Genomic DNA, 25853 nt, shown 5'->3' on the forward strand with positions numbered 1-25853 from the left:
TGTTATTCCTCTGGTGGATAAACCAAACAAACCTCTATGTAGAAATTCCATCATATTGTAGAACTCAACAGTAGAGGTCCAGTCTTTTGGAAGAGGTTCCATGTAGAACTACTTTTAGAAGCTAGAAACAAAAGAAGATTGGAAGAAAGCTGTTTTATACTGGGTACTTTGTTATGTATAGACCAAACATAATCTGTTGTGTGAGCCAAGTGTTTTAAGGAGAATGTAAAATTGAAATCATAAAGCACTTTTCTGCCATGACATGATGCATTTTTTAGTTAAAGGGGATATTTAGTGTGAAATAATATGGGGCTGGGCTTTCGTTTTATCCATCGGGATTTTATTGGATTGCATACGAACATGGAGTCAGACCCAGATGCTAGACTACAATTAATCGTGGAGGACTGATTTTATTGGTGAATATATTTTTGTCACTGTCCGTGTATATGATGACATAGTCAGATGTTGCATAGTGTTTAGATGTGCTCAAATTCATTACATTTTGAAGCAGAAGTTAAGTGGTATTGAATGATGTTCAATATGACCAGGGACTGGAACTAACACGTTTTAAAATGTTGTAACACATTACACTTGCTGAACTACATTTCTTCATTAATTTATATACAAATTAACTGGACCGTGTTTAGCCTAGGTGGCATCAATGAATCTTAATACTCCATGTTGCGTCTGGGTAAAAATGTGCATTTTTTAAAAGAATGATCTTAGTGTTAATTTCTCAAAGCCTATCCAACACTATTTATCCTTTTTGTATTGTCCGGTACAACAACTCAGCTTGTGACTCCCTTGCCCATTATGCATGTTTGGATTGCTTCCCTTGCTTTCATTTGACTTCTTTCTCTTTGATAATCCTCTGCTTTTTCTATTCTACACACCCCGACCTCCAAATGTGTTCTAGCAGGAGCTCAAGAGGCCGGTTCTCTGTAGAACATAGTATTCCCCCTGCTACACCCAAATGCAGATGTTCAACTCTTCTGCCAAGAACCAGCACGCCTTTTTCTCTCTTTCGCCAGCCTCAGGACAGTCCCACATAGCACACACCATTACTAGCATACACCCGATCTGTATATGTGTGTGTGTGTGTGTGTGTGTGTGTGTGTGTGTGTCCTCACTGTTCGCGTCATGACCGTGAGCAGCTGATGAATGATTTCAGATGTACACTTCTCTTTTTTCCTCAGCTTTCTCTTTTTCCTGTATTTTTCTCCTCACTGCAGCTGATGTGCTTGCTATTTTAGTGTTTGACCCTGACAAATGAAATTTGGTTTATAGTGTCAATCCAGAGTGATTATTTGATCGAGGATTCCTCTCGTGTGAATGACCACACCAGCCAGGCTAATCAGAAACACACACCTATCGTATGGCGATCTGCTCCTGGTTATTGCTGGCTCAGGGAAGTGTGTGTAGGATGAGAGGTATTTCCTACAGTACAAATGAAGACCAGGTGTCCTATATGATCGAGCCTCAACAGTTCAGCAGTTTTAAGATGGGAACAGAGAGAAAAAGAAAACAGCTTCACTGTTTCCTCCAATGTGTCTGGTGTATCCACAAAGCCTTCTTCAATTTCATCAGCTTTACTTAATGAAGAGAGGTGACTTCATATGTTAATAGCAGGTGATTTGTCACTGTTTGGGAATCAAGCCATCTTGTGACATATTTCATTTTTCATATTTTCATACTGACAACAAGTTCATTGTAAAGATATGTCTGGATTGTTTTAAAAGGTAACAGCAGTAACCTGAGATTGAATAAATAATGTAATGAAGGCCTGAAATAATTATTTTGGTATATCAAGTCAGTGTTTTGATATTAATTATTCACTAAAATATATTTTTTTAATATTCCTTGGGTCTCTTTTTTCAGCTCTTATGGACGTGTGGATACAATTTTCAACCTCTTACTTCTCTGCAGCTCCACTCCACAGTGCTAATCACTGGAGACTCCAGCCTCTCTTTTTCCCAGCTGCATTTTTCTCTCTCTTTTTCTCTTCTCTGGTCTACCTATCAATCCTTCTATCCCCAGACCACCTCTCATCTTTCGTTTACTTTCACAGCACACTTTCTCAGGTCTGAGTAATAAGTATAACTGGTAAGTCATGAGACAGCTAATGGATTGACTGTTATGAGGAGCAGTGAATGTTTGGCATTACTTAGCAACATTATTCAGGTATAAAACTATGATATGAAATGTTATTATTTATATTTTTATGTATATGTATAGAAAATATATATGCTATTGAATGCTCAAGTCTGATTTGTCAGAAGGTGTTGATTAATTGACCATAACAGAATCTCTACTAAAAGTTTGGCTACAAGGCAAGACACAGTCACACTAATCTTTTCTATAGTAATAACGTAGACACAGACTTGTATCATGGATGCTCCACGTAAACGTTGGAAGGAGTCTCCAATGTCAGTGCTTCTTAACTCTTAGAGGTAAAGCTGCAACATTAGGTTTCCAGGCAAAGCCTTTAAGACAGAGGTGTTTACATTTTGTGGTTTCTCTGCAACATGACAGAGATTTTTTTTTTTTTTTTTTTTACTTTAAGAGAGAAAAAAAGAGGCTGGTGAGGGAACAGCTGTTTCTATCTGCTATAATGTGAGTCATATCACCAACTACCTTGTTTCATGTATGTAATAATATTATATATTATTAATAAAGTAATAATATGATGTAATAATATTATTATATTAATAATAATTAAAATAAACTATAAACTAATAAAAAAAGATGTGTCATTCTTTAATAAATTATAAAGTAGTAGTGCTGTCAACACACACACACACACACACACACACACACACACATATATATATATATATATATATATATATATATATATATATATATATATATATATATATTATAGTTTAGCATATAGCCTCTCATACTTACGTCAAATTTATACAAATGTTTCATAAGATAAGCTAGTTTATCAAATAACACACAAAAAATTTAATTTTAAGTATCATTACGTGATAATGACATTCCTTAAACACTATTGTGGTAGCAGGTACCCATATTGTACATCTCGTGTGAATTGAGCTTGAAGAGAAAGTGGCTAATTTGTATCATTCAGTAGCATGACTGTTTGACAGTGGCTTACTGACTCTCTTGACCTTCTGTTTCTTATGCTGGCAGACAAGTGGCTCTGCTGCTGGTAATTAGTTTTCATTCTATATCTGTGTGTGTGAGTGTGTGAGTGTGTGTGCACGCTTGCACTGTTTAGAACTGGGCTTATGAGGGCCAGCCGATGCAGAGCGCTGGTTAAATATTTACTGTTCAAGGCAGATTCACCCAACTTTTTAAAATTAATGACCAGAACGGCCTGTTTGGATAGTGGCAGAGGTATTGAACTGTTTGCAGAGCTATTCCACCTTGTGTTGGTGACATGCAAGTCAGCTCTGATTTTCCTCTCCACACCCCCCTCTTCTATCCTCTCTGGGAAGTAATGGAGAAATACCAGCACGGTTTTAACTCACACACCGCACGAGCTATCGGATGTGCGCTATATATTAAACTGTGTTTGCAATGGATCACTGCCACTGAGAAGTAGAAGCTTTGGCTTCTGGAGCATTTCCTGCTGTAATCCGGCCTTTCCTTATTGTCCATGCTTTGAAGTATATTGTACATCGTAAAACGGCGTGTTATTAACATGCATCTCTGATTCTAGCTCAGGCTTGGAGAACAGGAGTATCCTGTAAAAAAAATATTTAAAGAAAAAATACATGCTCTAAGAGAGGAAGAGAGAGGAGGAGGAGGAAAGAGAGGGATAGATAGAGAGGCTAAACGGATTTACTACAGTTAATCTGTTCCATAGAGCAGATATGTGGCTTCTCTCGTCCTAGTCTTTGTTGACAGAAGTGCACTCCATTGTAGGGGCTCCGGAGGCCATGAGGAGGGGGAATTTTTTGAAGGGCCTGCTATCGGCTGCCTCCATTCGTTCCTCTCTCACCCTGCAATCCTCAGATAGGCCGGCCTCAGCGTTCCACAGAGAAGATTGAATTGGAGTGTCACTCGCGAGGCATACGGTGGGATCAACTCTCCGTACGAGCGAAGCAGTGGAGGGGAGAAGAGGAGATGACAATGCTTCCTTCCTCCTTGCTTCCCCTCTCTCTCTCTGTTGCTTACTCTCTTTCACCAGATCATCACTATCATTTCTCTCTTTCTATCTTTTCTCTCTCCTAATCCACCTCTCCTCACAGTTTAAATGTTTATTCATAAGAATACAAATATTCCATTCTAATATTTGACTATACTGGAATATCACTGATATACAAATGACACAGTTTGCATTGTTCTTTACTGATTTAGCAGAAATTATTACTGACTATGGAAATACTATGAGCTGGAGCATGAGTTAATTCAATTCACTTGTATTTGTAAAGTGCTTTTATGAACATTGTCACCAAGCAGCTTCACAGAAGGTCACATAGATTTAGATCCCAAATGAGGAAGTCAGAGGTGACAAAGGCAAGGACAAACGCCTGAAACGACATGAGGAAGAAACCTTAAGAGGAACATGACCCAAACTGAATCCAGGGTGACACTGGGGATTTTTGATACTCAGAACAACCTATAATTTAATATTCAGCCTTTAAATTTTATGTATAGCTAAAGACCTGATAATACTAATAATCAATAATATTAAACATTCTCCAGCCATGGAAGGAAGCAGAGAAGAAGTGAATGAGTGAGAAAGTGAGTGAATACGCTAACAAAAGATGTTTCTCTCTCTCTCTCTCTCTCTCTCTCTCTCTCTCTTCACGCTCTTATTTGACTTTGTGTGCTTGGTTGGTTTTATTATGACAGGCTGATGCTGAAGGGGGAATTAAACTGTTAAACAGACAACTGAGGCTGTCTAATGTTTAATGCAAGAGCCAGAGCATGTAAGAACTGATAATGGATACCAACAGGGCGATATCTTATTTGTTATGTTATTGTTTTTTTTTTTTTTCTTTTTATTATTAGCATGCATGAAAAGCTGACATTTTTCGGCCTAAACATTCACTATAAACATTCATTCCTTCATACATACCCATACACATATACATAATAAAGCCTTCTATTGTTTATATTAACAGGGTTTCCAAAGTAAGGTGTGTGTGTGCGCGTGTGTGTGTAAAACATGTGGATGAATATGATGTTCTATAGGGTGAATATGGGGATGACTGCAGATTTCCAGAGCAGCCGTTGTGGATGATCACCAATGCTAATGAGCTGTAGAGAGCAGCTAGTCATGGCTGATTCAAAAGGTCACCCAGAAATACAGAAAGTGCCTTCATCGTGCAGTTATCATCTTCAGCTGGACTGGAATGAGACACAGAGGTCCAAGCCTGCTGGCAGGGACAGAAAAATCATCTTCAAAATGTGATGATCTGAATGCTGGCATGGTCTGTGCATGTTCTTGTTTAGAGCCAGGAATGGACACTTCGGGAGCAAAAATCTTCACCTGTGAAATATATCAGATTAATTGTGGATTAAATAATCAATTTTTTATTGATTATTCATTTATTGGTTATTTTTTATAACTATTATCAAATCAATGTTATGAGTTTAGTAATTAAATATATTAACTTTTATATCCTGTAGTTGAAATTTGATTAAAATATGTAATAAATAAATAAATAAACAATAAAAAGTCAAGTTTCTTTATGTAATTTTATGTATGTATTGTATACTATATGTAAACATTTCCAGTTCTAAAAATAAATTTATAGATAAATAAATAAATAATTTTTCCAAATGCAAAATACAAAATTTGTTACAGGATCTGATATCTAACATATTTTCTCCAAAATCCATCTCTGATTTTTTTTTTTTTTTTTCAGTACTCAGTATTGATACTGGCTATTGGATCAGTGCAATCTCTAATAATATATACATAAAAAAAAAATTCTCAGTATAAGTAACTATCAATTTTATGATCAAATTGAACTGCTACCTGATATTACTCGTCCCCTTATGTTTCGCTGATCTTTGTTTAACTCCTGCAACCACATGTGTGGCTGACAACTGACAACGGAACATGACCACAAATGGGAAACACCTTGCAGTGATGGCCAGAAGTCCACGGTCTGAAATCATGAGGCCGACGTCTCTCGTCGAGGGGGAAAGGAGACTCGCTGGGAATGGCATTTTCCTGATCGAGTTACCTCACCAGGGAGCTGGCATGCATAACGCGCTCTCCGAGCTCTGCTCAGCAGCCTTCACCGCTGCTTTATGTGTATGAAAACAGCTTTACATACTTTCAGAGGTTAGAGCAACAGGAAGAGATCGGCATGGTTTATTATGATCACATGTGTAAAGTAAAGGGAAATAAATCAAGGGGTGCATAAAACATTTCACGCAGGAGGATGTTAGCTTTTAATATTTTGACTTGTTGATCTTGGGACTGAATGTCAGCATTGTGACTTTTAAATGTTAAAGGAATGAAAGAAAAAATACCCAGAACAATATATTTAATGTAAATACTTAAACTAGATTTAATGTATTATATGCAAAAAAGGATATGCACACTTTCAAATATTGTCTTTTTTATTGAAATGAGGTTTTAAGATATCTGCTCAAAGCATAGCTTTTGGTTTTTAGCCTTAACAGTATATAATCAGCTTGTTTTATTTCAGTTGAATATTACAGACATTTCTCTTCAATTAATTCTACATATTCTAAATAGAGATAAATTTTACCATACGACTACAAATGGGCCGTGATGTTTTCCTCCTGCTTCAGAAACTATGAACTGATATAAATTAAATTCACACACTATATGCACAGATCTTGCATCATATAAATCTCATCCACTTCAATTCAAATTCTACTGAAACTAATCTCAGGACTGTTTACCATTTAACTTAGTCAGGGCAATAGACCGTGCGTGCATGCGTGTGTGTGTGTGTGTGTGTGTGTGTGTGTGTATGTAAGGGAGGCAGATCCACAGCTCCTCCCTGTGGCACACACACTGGATTACTTCAAACCCAACAACTATGACACACACATACACATGCACACGTGCACTCAGATACACAATGCCTTATTGCAAATCTTAGGAAAATGCTGGTACATCATCATCATCATCATCATCGTCATCATATGTGTAATTAGAAATTATCATTATATCTATTTTTTCTTCAAAACTGATGGAGATGGAGGTGTTTCGTATGTATGTTTTTTTTTTATAATAAAATAAATTAATAATTAATATTTTTTTATAAATAAAAAAATAAGAAACGAAAAATACTAAATGACAACATACTACATATCTGTAAAAAATAAATAGTCAGTTTTTGGAGAAAAAAATATTAAATATATCAGAATAATTGTGAATTAATAAAATGATATTTTGCCATCTATCACCAAATCAGATCAATGTTATATTTTATTTTATTTTATTTTAAAAATGATTTGATACTACACTGCTAACCTTTTGTCTTGAATGATTGTCCATCTTTTGTTCGTGTGTGTGTGTGTGTGTGTGTGTGTGTGTGTGTTATGTTTTTATAGCTTGATGGGGACCAAAAGTAGAAATATCTGATCATTTTGACCTTGTGGGGATGTTTGCCTGGTGCCCCTGAGGAAAATTTTTTTTTCCCCCATAAACTGTAATAATAATAATAATAATAATAATAATAATAATAATGAAAGAACTAAAAGGTTTCCTTTTGGTTACTGAGGTTAAGGTTAGGGTTAGATATAGGTGTGTGTATAGCATTAATTAATTGCAATAATAATTATGTCAATGAATAGTAAGACAACTGTGTGCATGTGTGTGTGTGTGTGTGTGTGTGCGCATCAGCAGGGCTCATGAGTGCAGCCGAGGCCTAGCCGGTGTACTCTCATGAGGGTGCTTCCACTCAGGTCCTGACCATTACTATGTTCTCTCTCCTCTGCTCTGACATGCCTGTGCGTTCCCACCTGTGTACCACACTCTTGTATATTGTTCCAGCTCTTTCACCATTCTTCTTCCTTTGGAAAGGGGAAAGAGAGAGAAAAAAAATGACATTTAGAAGAGATTGGTGGGAAAAGCAATCTTAGATCATTGTGTCCCTGCAGATCACAGCTTAGGGGAGAACGAGGCTCTGTGCCATATCTGGACCTGTAACTTCTTTACAGCTAAAATGGCGCAGCCGCCGCTATTTTTCCCCTTGTCCTCTCCTCTCTCCTCCTTTAATGGGTGAGTGGAGAGTTCCGGCATCGCATTCGTTCTCTTGCTGAGGATGTGTCGACGCCAGACTCTAGTACCGAGCTCTGCAACTCCCACACCATATGGTCCCTCTCAGGATTCGCCTCCTTGTCCTGTAGAATTATGGGAAAGCCAGCTTAAAAACACAATTAGGTAGTTAAATATAAAATATTTAAGGCTGCTATTGCTCACAGTGTGCGTGCCCACAAAACCCAATTCACCTTCGGCTAAACGTGCACTGCTCTGCCTCTTCATGCAAGTAATTATGCTTTAGCTTTTTTGAGGCTTTTTTAAGGCTATTTTAGGCAGGTTAAAAGGTATTTCTAAAATTAACAGTGTATTGTTTTTCTGTTTTTTTTTTTTTTTTTTTTTTTTTTTTTTTTCATGGCATATTCCAAATATGAGCAGTTATGATTAATTACTAACAAACCACAAAGTCTCTGGTGAGGACCATTGTGGTTTCTCTTGCACCAGAACACTAAAAATACCCCCACTTCATATACACACTCTCTCTCTCTCTCTCCTTCACTCTCTCTCTCTCTCTCACACACACACACACACACACACACACACCAATACCAATCACACAGCATGGTGGTGACAATTAAACACTCTAGGACACACTCACTGATTTAAGATTTTGTTGAGTCAAGGAAAATAGCTCAACAAAATACTTTGAAGGATTGATAGTTTTTTGGTCAAAGATATATGATCGCTGTTTCGCTGGTTTCTGTGGCGCCCCCTAGACACGGATAATATAAGTAATATTAATTATTGCTGCATGAACGGCTGCAAAAAGGCCAGCAGGTAATTCCATATGGAGAGAAAGAGAGAGAGAGAGAGAGAGAGAGAGAGAGAGAGAGAGAGAGAGAGAGAGATGGAGAGAGTGCACAAGCTCCTACAATCTTTTTTTCATATCCCGGCCACACTTCCATCCTCACAGGTCCACATCTTCCCTCTGTCCAGGAAATGATTAGTTCACATTTACAGACATGGACATTTCTTATTATTTCTATATTACTATTTTCTTAAGCACACAGCTTTGTGCTCATTTTGTGTCATGTGTCAAAACCATTGATCCCATGCCCAGGTGTGAGCAGAAATCTACTTCTCGTCGCTTCCTGGATCCCTGCAACCTGCCCAAAGGAGCAGTGTTTCCCCTCACTCTCTCTCCATCTATTTGCTTGTGCTTGGTTTCAGTGACGGCGAGTGTTAAGAAAGACTTTCAAGTGAGCGGAGTCTTCCTCCCGCGGGTTTGGTTAGGGGCTCGCTTGGAGCGAAGTGAACTTGGCCCCTCTCAGCTTGCCTCTTTAATCCCTCGTTCATTGCAGGGGCCGGGGGCCGAGAGAGTGGCGCTGCAAAAAACAGCCCACGGCCGTACACCTGATTATCTCGCCACATTTACATCTTTTACAGCCAGTAATAGGGATGATGTTTCTCATGGCTCTGAGGCCCACAGCCAATATTACACAGTCATCGTGTCCCCCACCTTCTCTCTTATCACTCCATCTCTATCTCTCACTCTCACTCTGGCTCTCTCCATCACTTCTGCCCCCCCTTCAGGAATGCCTCATCCTCTCACAACTACCCACTCACTGACTGTCAGTGTGTGTGCGTGTGTGTGTGTGTGGTGGCACCCGGGTACATTTCCTGGCATCTGGCACACCCTGAGGATGGAAAGGCAGAGATGGACACCATTGGCAAATGACAATGACACTCGCTCCAACTCACATACACACAAACACACACACACACGCACCCCTGGGAGGACCTTCCTCTTCCCACTAATTCCTTGCTGAATGAATAGATATGCTACCCACACATTTAATGCAGTGAAAGAGTATGTGTGTGTGTGTGTGTGTGTGTGGTCAGGAGGGAAACAACAGATGTGTTTCTGAAATCAGTACGAATACCTAACTCATAAATAAATAAATACTAAAAAAAAAAATAATAATAATAATCATAATAATAATAATAATAATAATAATAATAATAATAAACAGATAAATAAATAAACAAGTCTCTATTTGTTCAATAAACATATAAAGTCCAAATTTTGGATAGATAGATAGATAGATAGATAGATAGATAGATAGATAGATAGATAGATTTTTTCTGATTTTTGTGAGACTGCATACTAGCAAATTAATTGTAATTTATAAGAAATAAAAATATGAAGTTAAAGTCAGAATGTTATGTTCTATTACTTATGAATTACCGATAGTTCCCTTATGGAAAAAGCACATTTTTCACAAGTGATCATGTGAGTAATATGTGATCACGTGCAAAACATATAAAGGTGCATTTCAACATGTTATGTGCTGAAATTGTACATGTGAGTTCTATTAAACACATGACATCATGTGAATAATATTTGAACATTAAAACTACAGGCCATACATGTGAAAAATGAACATGAAAACAAATGAATTGTGTGAAAAAAACACTTGAAAATTAAAAAAAAAAAAAAAAAAAAAAACAGACACATTACGTGTATGATGTGTGATGTCTAAAAAATCAATTTCACAGGTGTATAATCTCAATACCACACAAAAGCATTGTCGTTTATTGGTTTTCATTCTAATTTTGTGTAGTAAATTGATCAAATAAGAGCATAATTGGGCTTCACCTCTGTATTCACTTTTCTATTTTTTAACAATCTCTGAATGAGAAAGAAATAAATATCTTGTTACGAGTTATTGACCTCAGAAATGTGAGCTGCGTGTTGTGTTTCTTCTCCTCTCGTTTGTGTAATGCTGCACGTCAGAGTGACCACACTGAAGTAGGTTAAGCTGTAATAAATTAAAGCACTATATCTGAGCACGGTTAAAATAGCTATAATGGACGAGCTACAAATTTAGTTCAACAAATAGAGTCATGGAATCATTAGTCACCATTATCCCATTACACTGTCACCTTCTCACAGAGAACACAGCTGCCTCAAATGTTACTGCTCTGATTTCAATTCATTATAACTCACTTAAACGTATTATAAATGTTACATCGATGCAATTTCAAGCTATTATAAATGTACACACCAACAGACCTAAAACCCAGAGAGTCTGCACTCACACCAGGTTTCTGTCAGTCAACATGGAGGATAAACTGAATCGATTCAAATTACAATATCCCATTACACAATTACAATCATTTGAAAGTTAAACCTTAGCATGCCCAATTGTGCAAAATGCGATTACAACCTCGGAAAATCGCCTGATGTCACACAAATGGAGATATTCCATTTAGCCTAAGGGCGGATTCTGCGCAGCACCATGCTAACAATGCTTCTTTTTCCTTACAGAGCTCTTGTGTTTCCTTTTGCAATCATTTTCACCCGTATTTTCTCACACAGGTGAAAATTACTGGTAGGCACTTTAGAGATGGGCCCAGGATACACCCCAGGGGCTTTGAGTGTGTGTGTGTGTGTTTTTTTTTTTTCTTACTATGCTAGTAATGGCAATGCTGAAATCTGATCTGAAGTGCTTCATTATTTGTGAAGATGACACTTGTTTCCCATAAGACACGCATGTATTAAGAACATTCAGAAATATTACTGGAATAAATACATCACAAATAAATACATAAATTACCGCACTCTGTGTGGATGTGGGCAGTTTGGGAAATTTGAGCAGAGTGGACCAGAGAGGGAAAAAAAAAAAAAAAACTGGGAGAGGGAATAAGAGACCGTGTTCAGGTTCAGTCGTCACACTCTGCCATAACTGTAAAGGTGTTGAATAATGCACCTCTCTATAAACGGAGTGAACACGCCGGCCCACTTAAGTCACTTGATTCATTAGTTGCTTCAGGCTGATGGAAGAAAGAGAAAGAAAGAAGGAAAAAAAGTTACATTTACGTCACCCGACTTGCCTACTTAAAACATGCACACCTATTATACAGAAGTGTAGAACCGCCCTTGTGTTAAATTTTACAAGTGTTTCATAATTTGCCAATAAATTTGATATTATTTATAGGCCTATAATCAGCCTCTGGGTGTTGAAGTACATTAGCGTGAAAGGTCATTGCCTATAGAAACACATGGAGAAACGTTTGCTGGGTGGAAAAATCATGCATTATGCGCTTTTCTTTTTTTTTTTTTTTTTTTTCTCAGAGCACAAAAACTAGTTTAAGAAAGACTGTGGTGTAAGGCATTGATCAGAAGAGTTTGTTTAGAGGTTTTCTACTTTAGCTGTTTTATGGTTAGTGTATTAGGACGTGGGATCCGGATTGGTTAAGATGGCTTGTGTTGTGGGCTTGTGACTGTAAATCCTGTTTGAAAACTTAACAGTCACTTTAGCAGTGCAGGAAACCAGAAGCGTGGTTGCAGAAGACTGACCGCATATGTGTGTGTGTGTGTGTGTGTGTGTGTGTGTGTGTGGGTGGGTGTGTGTGATGAGGTCATAGCTGGTTTGAATTACTGAAGGGTGACGCTTGAATCGGTCTGCACTCTTGTTCTTGCTCTTCTGTTCTCATTCTCTCTCTGTTTAGATTTCATACAGTGTCACAAGAGACCACTGCTATGCTAATTACTAAGAGAGACAGAGAGAGAGAGAGAGAGAGAGAGAGAGAGAGAGAGAATGGGGAGGTCTTGGGGCAGCTATTCTGCTGTAGGGAGATATTGTAGAGGATGTGTGGTGTCAGGAGGGTTAGCACAGGGTAAATAACTCTACTTTAGGTCACATGTGTCATGTGTCTATGGGTAAAGTGTCATGTGACTGTTCCCTCAGAACACATCACAACCCCAAGGTAGCTGACACGGGCCAACTCTTGACAGTGATTACATGGGAAAGAATTCACTAGAATTGTTAACCTGAGTTTCTGCACAAGAAAAATAAATCCTGGAATTAGCAGAATAACTCTGATTTTGGACCATAGTTATACATATTAGTTTATGTTGGTGAAAAGTTTTTTTTTTTTTTTTTTTTTTTTGCTTGAGTGGTACCTAAAATGTGATCATTATAAATAAAGAAAGCATTCTTTAACAAACAACAAGCACAACCTCTTTACTGAACAACTTTTGGGTACACAGTTAAACAAAATGAACCTCTGGTAATGTAAAAGGAGTGTACTAATTGGACAAGAACTTGAGTTTTCTGTATTGACGTAGACTTGTACTCTGACTTTTCTCAGTCTCAGGCATTGGTCTCGCGAAATATGGTCTTGGTCTTGGCCGGGGGGTTTTCAAATTAATGTTTGTGATTGTCTTTTCTTTTTGCATGCACAAAGTTTGACAAGAAGTAATTCCTTTTATTAAAAATAAATAAATAAATAAATAAAAATAGCCTAAACATTGGCACAAGGCACGTATGAAGCCAACTAGCTGGAGTAAAGACTTGGCCTCGAATAAGATTTGATGGTTTTCCATCTTGACCTTGACCTAATCTCGACTAGGCCTCAACACCCTTTCGACTCGATCTTGACTTTATCTTGGCTACTGCTGGTCTTGGACTTGACTTGGCAGTCTTGAATACTTGACTAGTGCTTATCACTTAGATGTGGCTTGCTCTCATCCTGCCATCTAAAACCTGAACAGTGCTGGTTTCCTGCTCTTCACAAGATAATAGTATGGCATAAGTTATTTTTAGATTTTAAAAAATGATGTTATAAGGTTAAAAACAATTACAAAACGACCTAAAGACCTCTCACTATTTGTCTGGATATTAATTTATAATTTTAAGAAATTCAGCACTAAGTAGTAGTGGTAATAATAATAATAATAATCCAGTGGAGTGTATAAACATCCTACTTTTCACTGCTCATCTATTGCACTTACTATAAATACAGATAATTTGACCTTTAGCTGCCAGTTGCTTTCTAATTGGCTATAGATTAAATGCATTTTTGGGGAATTTTTAAACAAAACAAGAAGAAAATAGAAAGAGCATATCTCTGAGAAAGCCTGGTGGACCAAGTTTGCTTCTGAGTGACATTTAATGGCCTATAAGTTCATTTGAATCTGAACTTATGAAAAAAAAAAGAGCAAGTGAGGGTAGAATTTTGTTTGCTTTCATAAGAAAAGGTCCTATTGCTAGCCTGACCCTAACTCTAACATTAACATCTTTAACTTGCACAAATTGCCTTGTAGTATTTGTTGCCAATTTGTAAGAGTGAGATTGGTGATGGTGTGCTGAGTTGCACTCAAATAAGTAGGGAATAAATTACTTGGAGTGTACTGTTATAGGAAAATAATAAACCACAGGGAAAAATTCTCATAAATCTGGAACTGTGATCATGTGTTATTCAGTCTCACAAAAATTGTCATAAGGCCTTAACATGCCTTAATCTCAAGAACACAAAACTGAGAAGGAGAAAACTGAGAAGAAGAACTAAGCAAATTTCCATACAGCCAGAGAAGACAAAAAATACACTGTACACTGCTTTACACACACATATACAAAAAATGTGAGCAGTTAAAACCAGCTTAAATCCGAAGCCATTCATAAAGTCTGAAACGTGTTTCAACACCATGCATGTATATTCCAGAAAAAAAAAATGTTTTATGACCTCCAGATCAATGTGTACATTTAATTCCAAAATACCAAACAGTCTTCACCAAAGCCCAAAGATTATGTATCTTATTATACTGTACTGTATATTGTGGTCATTAAAAAAATAATAATAATTCATATTTACTCTATAACATGAAGTTATGGCTGAGTCAGTGGAATATGTACTGTATGCACTGTTAGTATTTCTCAATACGCTGTTGTTTGCTTTGTGTCTATTTACTTTCTGAGAAATGCCAACTGATGCATTGGCTAATTGACATGCTGAAATATTCATTTAGCATCCATGTGAAAGCCTTGGTCTATTTCATGCCCTATAAGCATCCAGTTGCTGATGCTTCAGAACAGAAGTGTAAGAATTTTGTTTTTTTAGCAGTGCTTTTATTAGCGAAACTTGCATACTAGACGAGGACTTGGAGCCGGCTTCAACTAAAGAAATATTGCAGTTATGCGGGCAATGTCCTGTGTGAAAGAAAATCTAGCATGGACTTTCCCACTTTAACCCTTTGGTTCCTTGTATATATATATATATATATATATATATATATATATATATATATATATATATATATATATATATATATATATATATATATGTATGTATCATGGATTTTTTCTACTGAGCTCTGGTTTAAAATCTAAAAGGGAAGCATTTTAAAGGTTATTGTTACTTCTAAATAAATTCTTAGCCTGAGAGCCTGATAGTTTTTTCATTACATGAGCAAATGTCCTCTGTGATCTTTTGTCTCCAACATTGTCCATTATCCCCCATGACCTGTGAATGATACTAATGCAGCTGCTTTATGATCTGGCAGGATGGACATTAAATTAACTTCTCTCTGCAAGATTATCAACTCTACTTCTACTTCTACTAATGGACCAAATGACTCCTGAGCTAGAATTAAAAAGCTGAAGCACTGGCCTTCTGATATCTGATATATTAGCTGATGAAAGATCATTTTAGTAGCCTACATGCTTGATCTGTAACATCTAGATAGCCAGAGGATGTGTTATGTTCTTATCCAGTGTTTTAAAGAAAATCATCTCAAATGCAAAGACACAAATGATATGCTCCAACAAGACTTCTGATTATATTTGAGTGTTCATAAAATATGGTAGTTGTAAGCTAATTACTCGATTAGCTATTATGCTATCCATTATTCTGTTATGCCTTCATTTAGGCTGTAACTAGCAAGCCACAATGGTGAAAAGTCATAACACTATCATCTGTAAGACTAATTCTGATGATACAGAATCTATCTATACTCTCAGAAAAGAGGTTTTAAGTTGTCCATCTAGGGTAACTTTGAAAGGTTCAGTGGAGAACTCAAAAACAGAGCGTATCCCTGTTTGACAGTTCCAGGTAGAACACTTTTGGTAAGCTACAAACAATTATCTATCCAAGGAATCCCTGAAGAACCACTGATGGACTTTATTTTCCCAAGAATATAATATTTTTCATGTTAACTCGTGTTTTTTTTTATTTTTATTTTTTTTTTTTTTACATAAACCAGCTTTTGTGACAATCCCTTAGGTCAACATTGGAGAAACTCAAAACATAAATTTGGCTCTTCTTAGTTTTAGAATAGTTTAAAAAAGTTATTTTATATTTTTAGGACACTGAAAGGGCTCATGTCTGTAAATGGGAAATTTGGGAGGTTGGCTGAAATATTGTGAGGTTGGTTAAGCAGCCAGATCTTATTGCGAATTTTTGCCAGTTCAAACAATCAAAGGCGATGTGATTGGATCTTGTTTGTTTTGATACAAATAAAGACACACTTCAAATTATTTTCAAAATTAGCTTCTTACAGTAAATTCTGATGAATTTACCACCAACTGCATAAGAAATTGTTATTCTTTCAATGAAGAGATTTCTGAGTTTATTTTTTCTGCCATTTTCTTCTGGCCAATTTCACATGTTTGGAGCTATGTTCAGTAGAGGTGATGACAGTGTTACCAAATAACCAATCAGATTTAGCCATCTACTTACATCAGCTTCCCTTTTATTCTGATCACATATATTAAATTGACTTCTCTCCTATTTATTCAGTCTGTTTGTGCCTGAGCGACTATGACCAAAGCATCTAGTTAGAAATTTTAGCATTGTACATATGTGCATTGTACATATATACAGTATGCAGTTTTAGTGTAATAATAGTGAGTAGTTCCACCTCAAATGAATAAGAATTAGCAAAATGGCTGCACTACCTATGGTTCCAATAATCATGATCTACACCTAGCATTTGAAAAAAATGGTAGGAAAGCTGTGTTTTTATCCAATTAACCCTTTTTTAAATAATACTCTTTATTCACACTAGCAAAAGACAGTTTTTGACAATGTTTTTCATGTTTCTATTTGATCTTGCCAAACTTCACTGGCAAAAATCAAGACTCTAAATGATTAATAATCCACTTGCACGCTGTATCATGGTAGAAGGTTACATGAGAGGACAGCAAAGCTCATTTTTAAACCACTTCATTAAACCTGGTGTGATATACATACTGCTTCTGCACTTTGCAATGCCATTTTCTGCTGTTCAGTGTAGTTTTTTAAATTAGCTGGAACAATGGAAGTAGCACTGGAGTACACGCAGACTACAATCTTACATGATTTTGCCTTTTTCTATGAGCAGTGTGCCTCTAACAATATATACAAAATACAGTGCAATAAAATGTGTGAAAAGAATTATGGAAGCACTGCTTTGTAATTTCTACCCCGCTTCTAGTTCTAGCAGTCTCCATGAGTTGTTTATGTTGGCGAGGAGATGCCTCTGTCAATCAGTATGCGAGTGGACACACCTAAACAATTTTGATCAGTCATAAAATAAGACTTTTTATAGCATTTAGTCACAATTATATCATTCTTATGGAATTGCACTGTATTTCTTGAGTCTACCCTTGGTAAATGCTTATTAAATTACAGATCTCGAGTATCTTTAGTGAGATTTTTTTTTTTTAAAAAAACATTTGAAACTGTGTTGTCAGGGGCTTTAACCTTGACATTTGTAACTTTTTATACTAAGTGAGCCGATTAAATTAATAAACCTGAGATCTTGTTGAGGAAAAGGCACAATGATTGAACATTCTATATTTTAACTGAACAGGTCATAAAAGCTTACCCAACTAGTCTAAGAGTGCTATGTATTGAGTACTGTGAGCTTCATAAATTATAAACCCGAACTGCAAAGGGACAAAACATACTCGGAAAAAGGAAAGGAGGTAGAGACATTTTTGTGGTGTTTGTGCGTTTAAGCACAAGTCCATCATAAACTGTATGGTGTGAAGGAAACTTTTGATTTTTGACTTCCTTTTTTTCCACCCACTGCTGATTTTCAGTCCCCGAGCACTCTTTGTTTCCTGGTCCATAAAAGCCGACACCAATGAGTTCCCTCGCTAAGGCTAATTTCAAAAAGGCGTCATAACACGAGTTAAAATGTCAAAGCTCCATGAAGAAAGGTGTGGCATTGTTTTTACTACTCTGGAAATCATAAAGAATGGCAATGCCCTTGAACACATCAGCACTCATTGTGTGTGTTTGTGCGTACATCCCTGTTTCCTCAACAATCCACTCCCACAATGTACAATAACTGAACGGGAGCTGCGTCTGATCTCATTCCCTCTCAATGTAAAGCGCTCCTCTCCTCTCTTATTGCCTTTGTTTCTCATTAATTTCTTCAATTACACCGCTGTGTTTCACAACAAATATATTGGCATCTGTCACCTCTCGTCACATGTTGTGTATTAGCTAGCTTTCACACATCCGAGCAGAAAGCATGTTGGATACGGATCTCTGTGCTAGATGGAGATGTGGTTAATAAATATTATTTGCTGCTATTTTTCGTGTGGGGTCCCTGGTTTCCTTGATTGTTTTTTACAGTTGGATTGGGAATATTGATTTATTTTCTGCGACTACAATAATTGTGTACAAGTGTTGACGGGGAAGCCGTGCACTTGCGTCCTATCAGCTGTGACGCAGTAATTAGATGTAGTAGATTAGGCACAGATTCAGACGGAAAGATTAGCATTTAAAGAGGAAAAGTTTGAGAGTCGAAATGGAGACTAATAGAGAAGTTAATCAGGGAGTAACTTACTTCATTGTCCTGATTACAGCAGCGGGTGAGTATGACATTACATGCTTAATTGCCATTTCGACGGATTATTAAAATTACTGGTGCTGCTTTGTACATTATTTTATTACATCTGTTTTTAAGCGTAAAGCAGGTTAAGGCCATGGGTTACACCTGCAAATCTGTTGAACTGATTCACATCATCTTTCCCATTATCTCATACCAGTGAAAAACTGAAAGTGTCCTGTCTTCCTTTTCCAGCACTGCTATGTGCGTGTAGAATTTTAAATGCAATCTTGAACCCAAAGACCTTTTCCTCTCATATCTTTCCCTTGGTTTTCCACCACGGAATGGAGAGGGGAAATATTTTAAAGTTCCATATGTTTTTTTTTTTTTTCAGAGCAGAGGATGCATACTTCCTGGCTTTTGATATAAAATGGCCCTTAGGATTCAGAGGAAGTGACCACACACACCGTTCTTTGAAATAACCATTGTCTCTCTTGGAAAGCAACCAATAGTAAAACCTTTCCTTTTGTTCTTGTAAATAGATGATGAACCATTTCTTTTGCTAGGAGGAAACAATATTTTTTTTTCTTTTCTGTTAGAAATATGAGTAATCCTTGATCTTAAAAAGTAAAATCTACAGCAACACAAGGAAGACTCAGACTCGATTCAGGGTCTTTGCTAAATAGATATCACAATGATAAATAAAAGTGGAGTCTGCTAAAAATGAGGAAAATTAATTCTGATAGAAGACAAGAGTCGAGGAAATGGTTAGGATATTCTGTTCAGCAGGAGAAACTGTATGTTCAGCAGAACTCCATACAGACAGCATCGGATTTTAAATGTCTCCTTCACTATAACGACGTTATTCAGTGGCACGCCATTCGCTGCCACTGACATTTTCTTTGAAGTCATAAAGACTGGCACAGTCATAAAAGAGCTGAGGGTGACTATTTTCACCATGCCCCATGAATTATACCTCTTATTTAAGATCTCGATTAAATTGTGTCACTTTTTTTCTCCTGAACTAATCCATTTTCTTGATAGAAGCCACATAAAATTCGGAGAAACCTCGCTTTCCTGTCACTGGGAGCCAGTCATAGGCGAGAGACCATACTACTTTCCTACTCTTCCGTTTCCCGTATAGGTCCACAGGAAAATAAAATCCATGATATGTTTGACTTGGCATCATCTCAGGTGGTTATACTCACAGGAAAGGACAAAGGTATATTGTTGCCTGATGGATCTTAAACTCCATAAAATGTCCCAGATTTGACTTGTATTCAATATAAAAAAAAATGATCCATTTATAATACAGAAAATGAGATTTGTCTAAAATAATGAAACCCTACAGTACCGCAGGATGTTTTGCTATTCGAGAAGAACTTTTTTTTAATATTACAGTTAAAGTTTAAAATTACAGTTTCACTGGAGGGAATATATATACACAGTATGTATACTTTGTGTGTGTGTGTGTGTGTGTGTGTGTGTGTTAAAATAACTGATATTTCATTCGATCAACCTTTTTTGGATCATTTTTTTGCATCATCTACTATACGTTTGACTTTTGTGATCATGTCGTCCACTGCCCAAGACACAACCATGTGGTTCTGAAATAAGGGTCAACGCTTTAATGATGCCATGTTCACATATGTATTGAATTTTACTAAGAATGTCTATTGCAGAGGAATGGATTAAAATGGAGCCCTTAAGCCTGTGAAGCCCTTAAAGCAACTCTGAAATATATTTCTGCCTTAATAAGTCCGTTCTGGTAAAAGTTATGACGTCGTCTGATATGATCAACCATGAAGTACATTACAAAGGTAATGTGACTGTAGGAAACCGTTCCTGAGCAGAGTGTATATTTTCATTATCAAAAACATTGAGCCATTTATCTTGAGAAGTCGGAATAATCATTAATGGGCCGAAATTTATGATGCCGGATTCTCCGACTAATGTGAAAGACTCCAGGTGTTACTAATGGCCCTGCGGAAATGTGCCGGGGTTCGGCACAGCGGCTAAATCGAAGGTAATAGTGGCTCACTTAATCTGCTCAGATGAAGAGCAATTTACCTGACACACTGATTGGATTCTGTAAGAAGTGCTTAATGGTGGACTTAAGGAAGCAGAGTTGAAATGGCAATGAATGAGGTGACTTAAAAGTCATCTGTTTGGATTCAGAAGGGCATGAAAGGTACTTTTTCTGACTTATTCCAAATGGTACTTGGGGTTTGAGGATTCGATGTGTGGTATTTCTGAAATATTTAAGCAATTTAAGGCTTTGACCTGCTTTGTTATTTCAAAACCCCGGACTGCCCAGGAGTCATTGTTGGATCCTGAAATGTGCGTGTCAGTAGATGGATAAAAGTCTCTGCCAGATAAAAATATTACCAAAATAGAAGCACTTTACAATACAGTTCTTTAATTAATGCTTAAGTACTTTCTAATATAGCAGTAAGCAATCTGTAAGTGTTATCATAGTAGTTTTGTTAATAATCACTAATCACTATAATAAACCAATGTAATTATTTAGAAACTATTAGTAAATTACTATGCTGACAAAAACGTAATGATTTGTTATCTAATTCTGAATCACTGTCTTATCTGTATACATCAGTGTAGTAAATATTGAAGAACTACAATGGTAACACTTGGTTATTGGTTACTGCTAAGTAAGTACTTAAGAGTTAATTAAGGAACCATATTGCAAAAAGTGCAGGCTATTTGTTGGTACCTTGAATAATGAAGGGTACAGAGGGGGGCAGAGCCGTCTCTTATAAAGTTCTACAGTTATGGAACAGTCTTCCAATTAGTGTTCGGGACTCATACACAGTCTCACTGTTTAAGTCTAGACTGAAAACATATTTGTTTAATCAAGTTGTAAGTTTAAATTCCAGCACTGCCAAGCTGCCACTGCTGGGCCCTTGAGCAAGGCCCTTAACCCTCAACTGCTCATTTGTATAAATCTGGATAAGGGCATCTGCCAAATGCTGTAAATGTAAATCTGGAGGGTTCACCGGCATGGAGTGTTTTGGTGAACATGGATGTTTGGATGCTGTTGCCCCCCCAACTCTCAGGCGTTCACTCAGGTTTACTGACAGTGGAGTGGCTGGCCACTTTATGTCCCAGGGCACACTCATGTCTGTGTTACCTTCTGGCTCTCACTTTTAGTTATGCTGTCATAGCTAGTCTTGCCAGAGTCCCTACTTGCAATCTGTACACAATGTACATAGTCTTTAATCATTACATGACAATGAATGAGCATAATAATAATAATAATAATAATAATAATAATAATAAGACCTAATATTCTCTCTCTCTCTCTCTCTCTCTCTCTCTCTCTCTCTCTGTAGATCTACACATGCTACTCCTGAGATACCAGTGATCCTGACTCCTTCTGCTCTGCGGACCTGCCTGATCCATCCTGATACCCTACTTCTGGTTGGAGTTCTCATCAGTTGCAAACCATTCACTGCTGCTGAGGATGTAGCACACAGTTATAGAAAGGAATTATAATCGAACTATACTGTGTCACCCAGATGAGGATGGGTTCCCTTTTGAGTCTGGTTCTTCTCAAGGTTTCTTACACATATCATCTCAGGGAGTTTTTCCTTGCCACCATCACCTCTGTCTTGGTCATTAGGGATAAATTTATAAATTTAAAATTTAGATCTGGAATTTATATATTTCTGTAAAGCTGCTTTGTGACAATGTCCGTTGTTAAAAGCACTATACAAATAAAATTGAACTGAATTGAGCTGAATTAAAGTGTAGCCAACATAATTATGCATTTGTTTAACCACTAAATATTTGACCACATTACAGTAAATATACAAATTCGCATGTATTTATGTTTCTTCTAACCATTCAAATATATCACAAACAAGGGAACACAACTGTCGTAATTACTGAAGGTAAATAAATGTATATAAAATAAAATATGCTAGCTGAAAAGCATTGACTAACTGTACTGTAGTTGAAGGTGGAGAATTTATTGATTTCAGACCCCTCTGTTACTTTGTTTATGTTAGCTTGCAAGCTTTTGCTTTAATCAATGTGGGTCGCCAGCTTTACTGTGGGACTGAAAAGCAGAACAGGATTTATTTACTAGATTATATTGATTATGGTAACCCTCACCTAGTTTGATTTACGGATCGTGGCAGATGGCTGCGCTTCACACTTGACTTCCCCTGCACTTGACCAAACCAGTCAGCACCATTTCTAAGGTCAAAGATCAGACAGCCAGCATGAACAAAATTTTGCCAGTCAGGAGATTGTTCTAACACCATAAACACTAGACTTAATTTGAAAGATACATGTTGGATAAAATGCACTTTTGAATTTCTGCATGATACAAAGTGAATAATCAGGATATGAAGACTATACAACACACATATATACTGAACTGTTTATGATGTGCTTAGCCATTGTTATGCTAGTTTTTTGGTTGATGCTGTAGTTTTGTTATTTCTGTTAGAATTTAGTGGCAGTCTGCCATGCAGACATCACAGTAGGTCAATGCTAGCACAGTTACAATGTCGTTTAATAGGAGAAAACAATTTCAACAATCTCAAAAATAAGGAATAAGGAACACAGTCAAGTTGTGCTCCTAAAGACAAAGGAACAAGGGCTTGTATCCTCACTCACCATTGTTCAGTTATGTTCAGTGTCATATTAAAGAGAAATTCAATACAGAAACAGTAGTGTAGACAGCAAATGTCGAAAGTTTTCAGAATTCAATACAGCTATACCATGCACTGCTAGGCTCAGCACGGCTAGTTAGCGATCTACAAGATGACAAGCACAATGGCACTGATAGTGGTATTAGCATGAAAGTCGAAGCTTTGGTAGCTGTTGTGTTTGAGCAAAGTGCACAGATGAAAAGGTGTGAAAGCTGAACAGACTAAAGGGTTAAAATGCTGCTGCATCACTCTGTTTAGATAGAGATTAAGCAAGGGCTAGTATCAGTATGCAGTCGGACAGCAATGTGCATAATGTAGAAAACCATTAACCAAAATGAAAATACACAATGTTGATGAAGGAGTTTCTGAACTCAAAACTTCATTACAAAATCTTGGACGCCATTACAGATCACATGTTCATTAGTTAAGATTAATGTGTAAGTTGTACAAGGTGGATTTTTTTTTACTTTAATTCTAGTGACATAATGATAGAATACAGAGTGAAGGCATTTGCTTCTCAAGCTTGTAATCTATCCTTCTGTATTGAGTGAAAGTCTGGGGGACAATTTTGCAGAACTCGGATTAGATGAAAGAGGACTCAGAAACACATAGAGGACAGGATCAAACACCCCTGTGCTCTACCTGTGCCTGTGTTTGCACTGAGAGAGTATGTATACTGCATATCATCTAGATTTGAGCTCTTTGTAGAGGCAGAGCCTGCCAATGATGCCACCCTTATTATGCTTCAGCACAGCAACAAACCCGATTCCACTTCCCTTTCTCTCTCTTTCTCTCTAATCCTCAAAGGCAAGCTGAAGACCAAAGGTAATTTTAGATAAAAAAACACAATGCTGTGTACCACTGCACACATTGTGTGTGTTCATAATGCATGTGTGTGTGTGTTCATTCACATAGAGCAAATATAAAGGGAATATGCATCATACGCATAAGGATGTTTCATAATGCGACTTTGGTTGCTCGCTCGTCACGTTGCTGACATGTGGGTGTACTGTTATGAATAGTTGTAAATGGAGGGGGCGGGGATTCACACCTGGCTGAATAGCAAATGAGACACACCTTTTACACTGGATCACCAATCACATGATAGTAACATGACACTGAAAAATGCATATGCACCTGATCTCATCTACCTTGTTTTGCTGAAGGATCTCTGTTCTTAGAGTGCAAGCCAGGCTTGGAGGATTTCAGCTCTTTGCGGCGTGTTAAAGACCCGGCCGAGCGTGGCCGAATGCTGAAATAAATGGTCCTAGGGCTCACCTGTCGGGAAGAGTGATTCTGCGCGGCGGACTGTTTCAGCCGCTACACTGACAGGCAGCTATTTCGTGTAGAAGTAATAGGGTCAAGCAGCTGGATTGGGATTTTTGTGCACAGCAAGGCCAGAAGGCCTCGGCCCCCTTGCCGCCTGCGATGAATAGCCCAATGGAGTCGCCGCAACCTGTTTATTACGCCGTTTTTCTGCTCGGCTGCAAACCAGTAATGATCGGCACAGCGTTTGATTGACGGCCCTCTCCCCCTCTCTCTCTCTCTCTCTCTCTCTCTCTCTCTCTCTCTCTCTCTCTCTCTCTGCATTCACTGTAAAAGTGGGCGATGGCAGGAGAATTGTGCCCGCTGACCCATCACCGTGCCCCCACCAAGGGTTCAATTTACCTCCCCTGACAAGCAAATGATAAGTTGCAGCCCCTTCGAACCTCCCACCTCCTCCACACACACACACACACACAGGAAAAACGTGCTAGCAGAGCATGCAGGGTTAAACCTGCGGCCTTTAATTAGCGAATGCGTTTTACTTCGCTGAACAAGTTCAAAAAGCTAATGATGTTTGCACACATGCTCTACATGTATAAACAACACTGATATTTTCAATTAACAGAAAACAAGTGCTTTTGCATTTACAACAATTTACATTTACAGCTAAGCAATTATTGAAAAAGCAAACAACTCAGAGCCTGGGCTATATTTTCCTCACATTCTTTATCAGTCAGCAGATTTCCATGCAAAAAAGGAACAGTTAACATGCACCATTTCTTAAACCTCAGGGTTAAAGAAAGATCATGCTTCTGTCTCCTACCTTTCCCAGCATGCAAGCTAATGCTGAAACAATATGCTTTTGGACTTTTGCACTTGGATTGAATCTCTGCTTTTTCCATAGCACAATGCTGTAATTAGCCAGTGCCGTTTCACAGCAGATTTTTCAGAGCCTCTCTGAACAGGATGTAGCTGCAGTCCCATGTTTGGCAGAAAGTATGGGAAGCTATAATGGTTCATGGGAACTCGGCAGCGAACAGCATGGAAGCACATCACATTTCCAGATGGACTTCAAATAAAGTGTATTTAAATGCAAGATGTTTTTAAAATAGACCATGACTTACTGGAGGGGTTG

Source organism: Pangasianodon hypophthalmus, chromosome 12 (assembly GCF_027358585.1).
Source record: "Pangasianodon hypophthalmus isolate fPanHyp1 chromosome 12, fPanHyp1.pri, whole genome shotgun sequence".
Lineage (NCBI taxonomy): Eukaryota > Metazoa > Chordata > Actinopteri > Siluriformes > Pangasiidae > Pangasianodon > Pangasianodon hypophthalmus.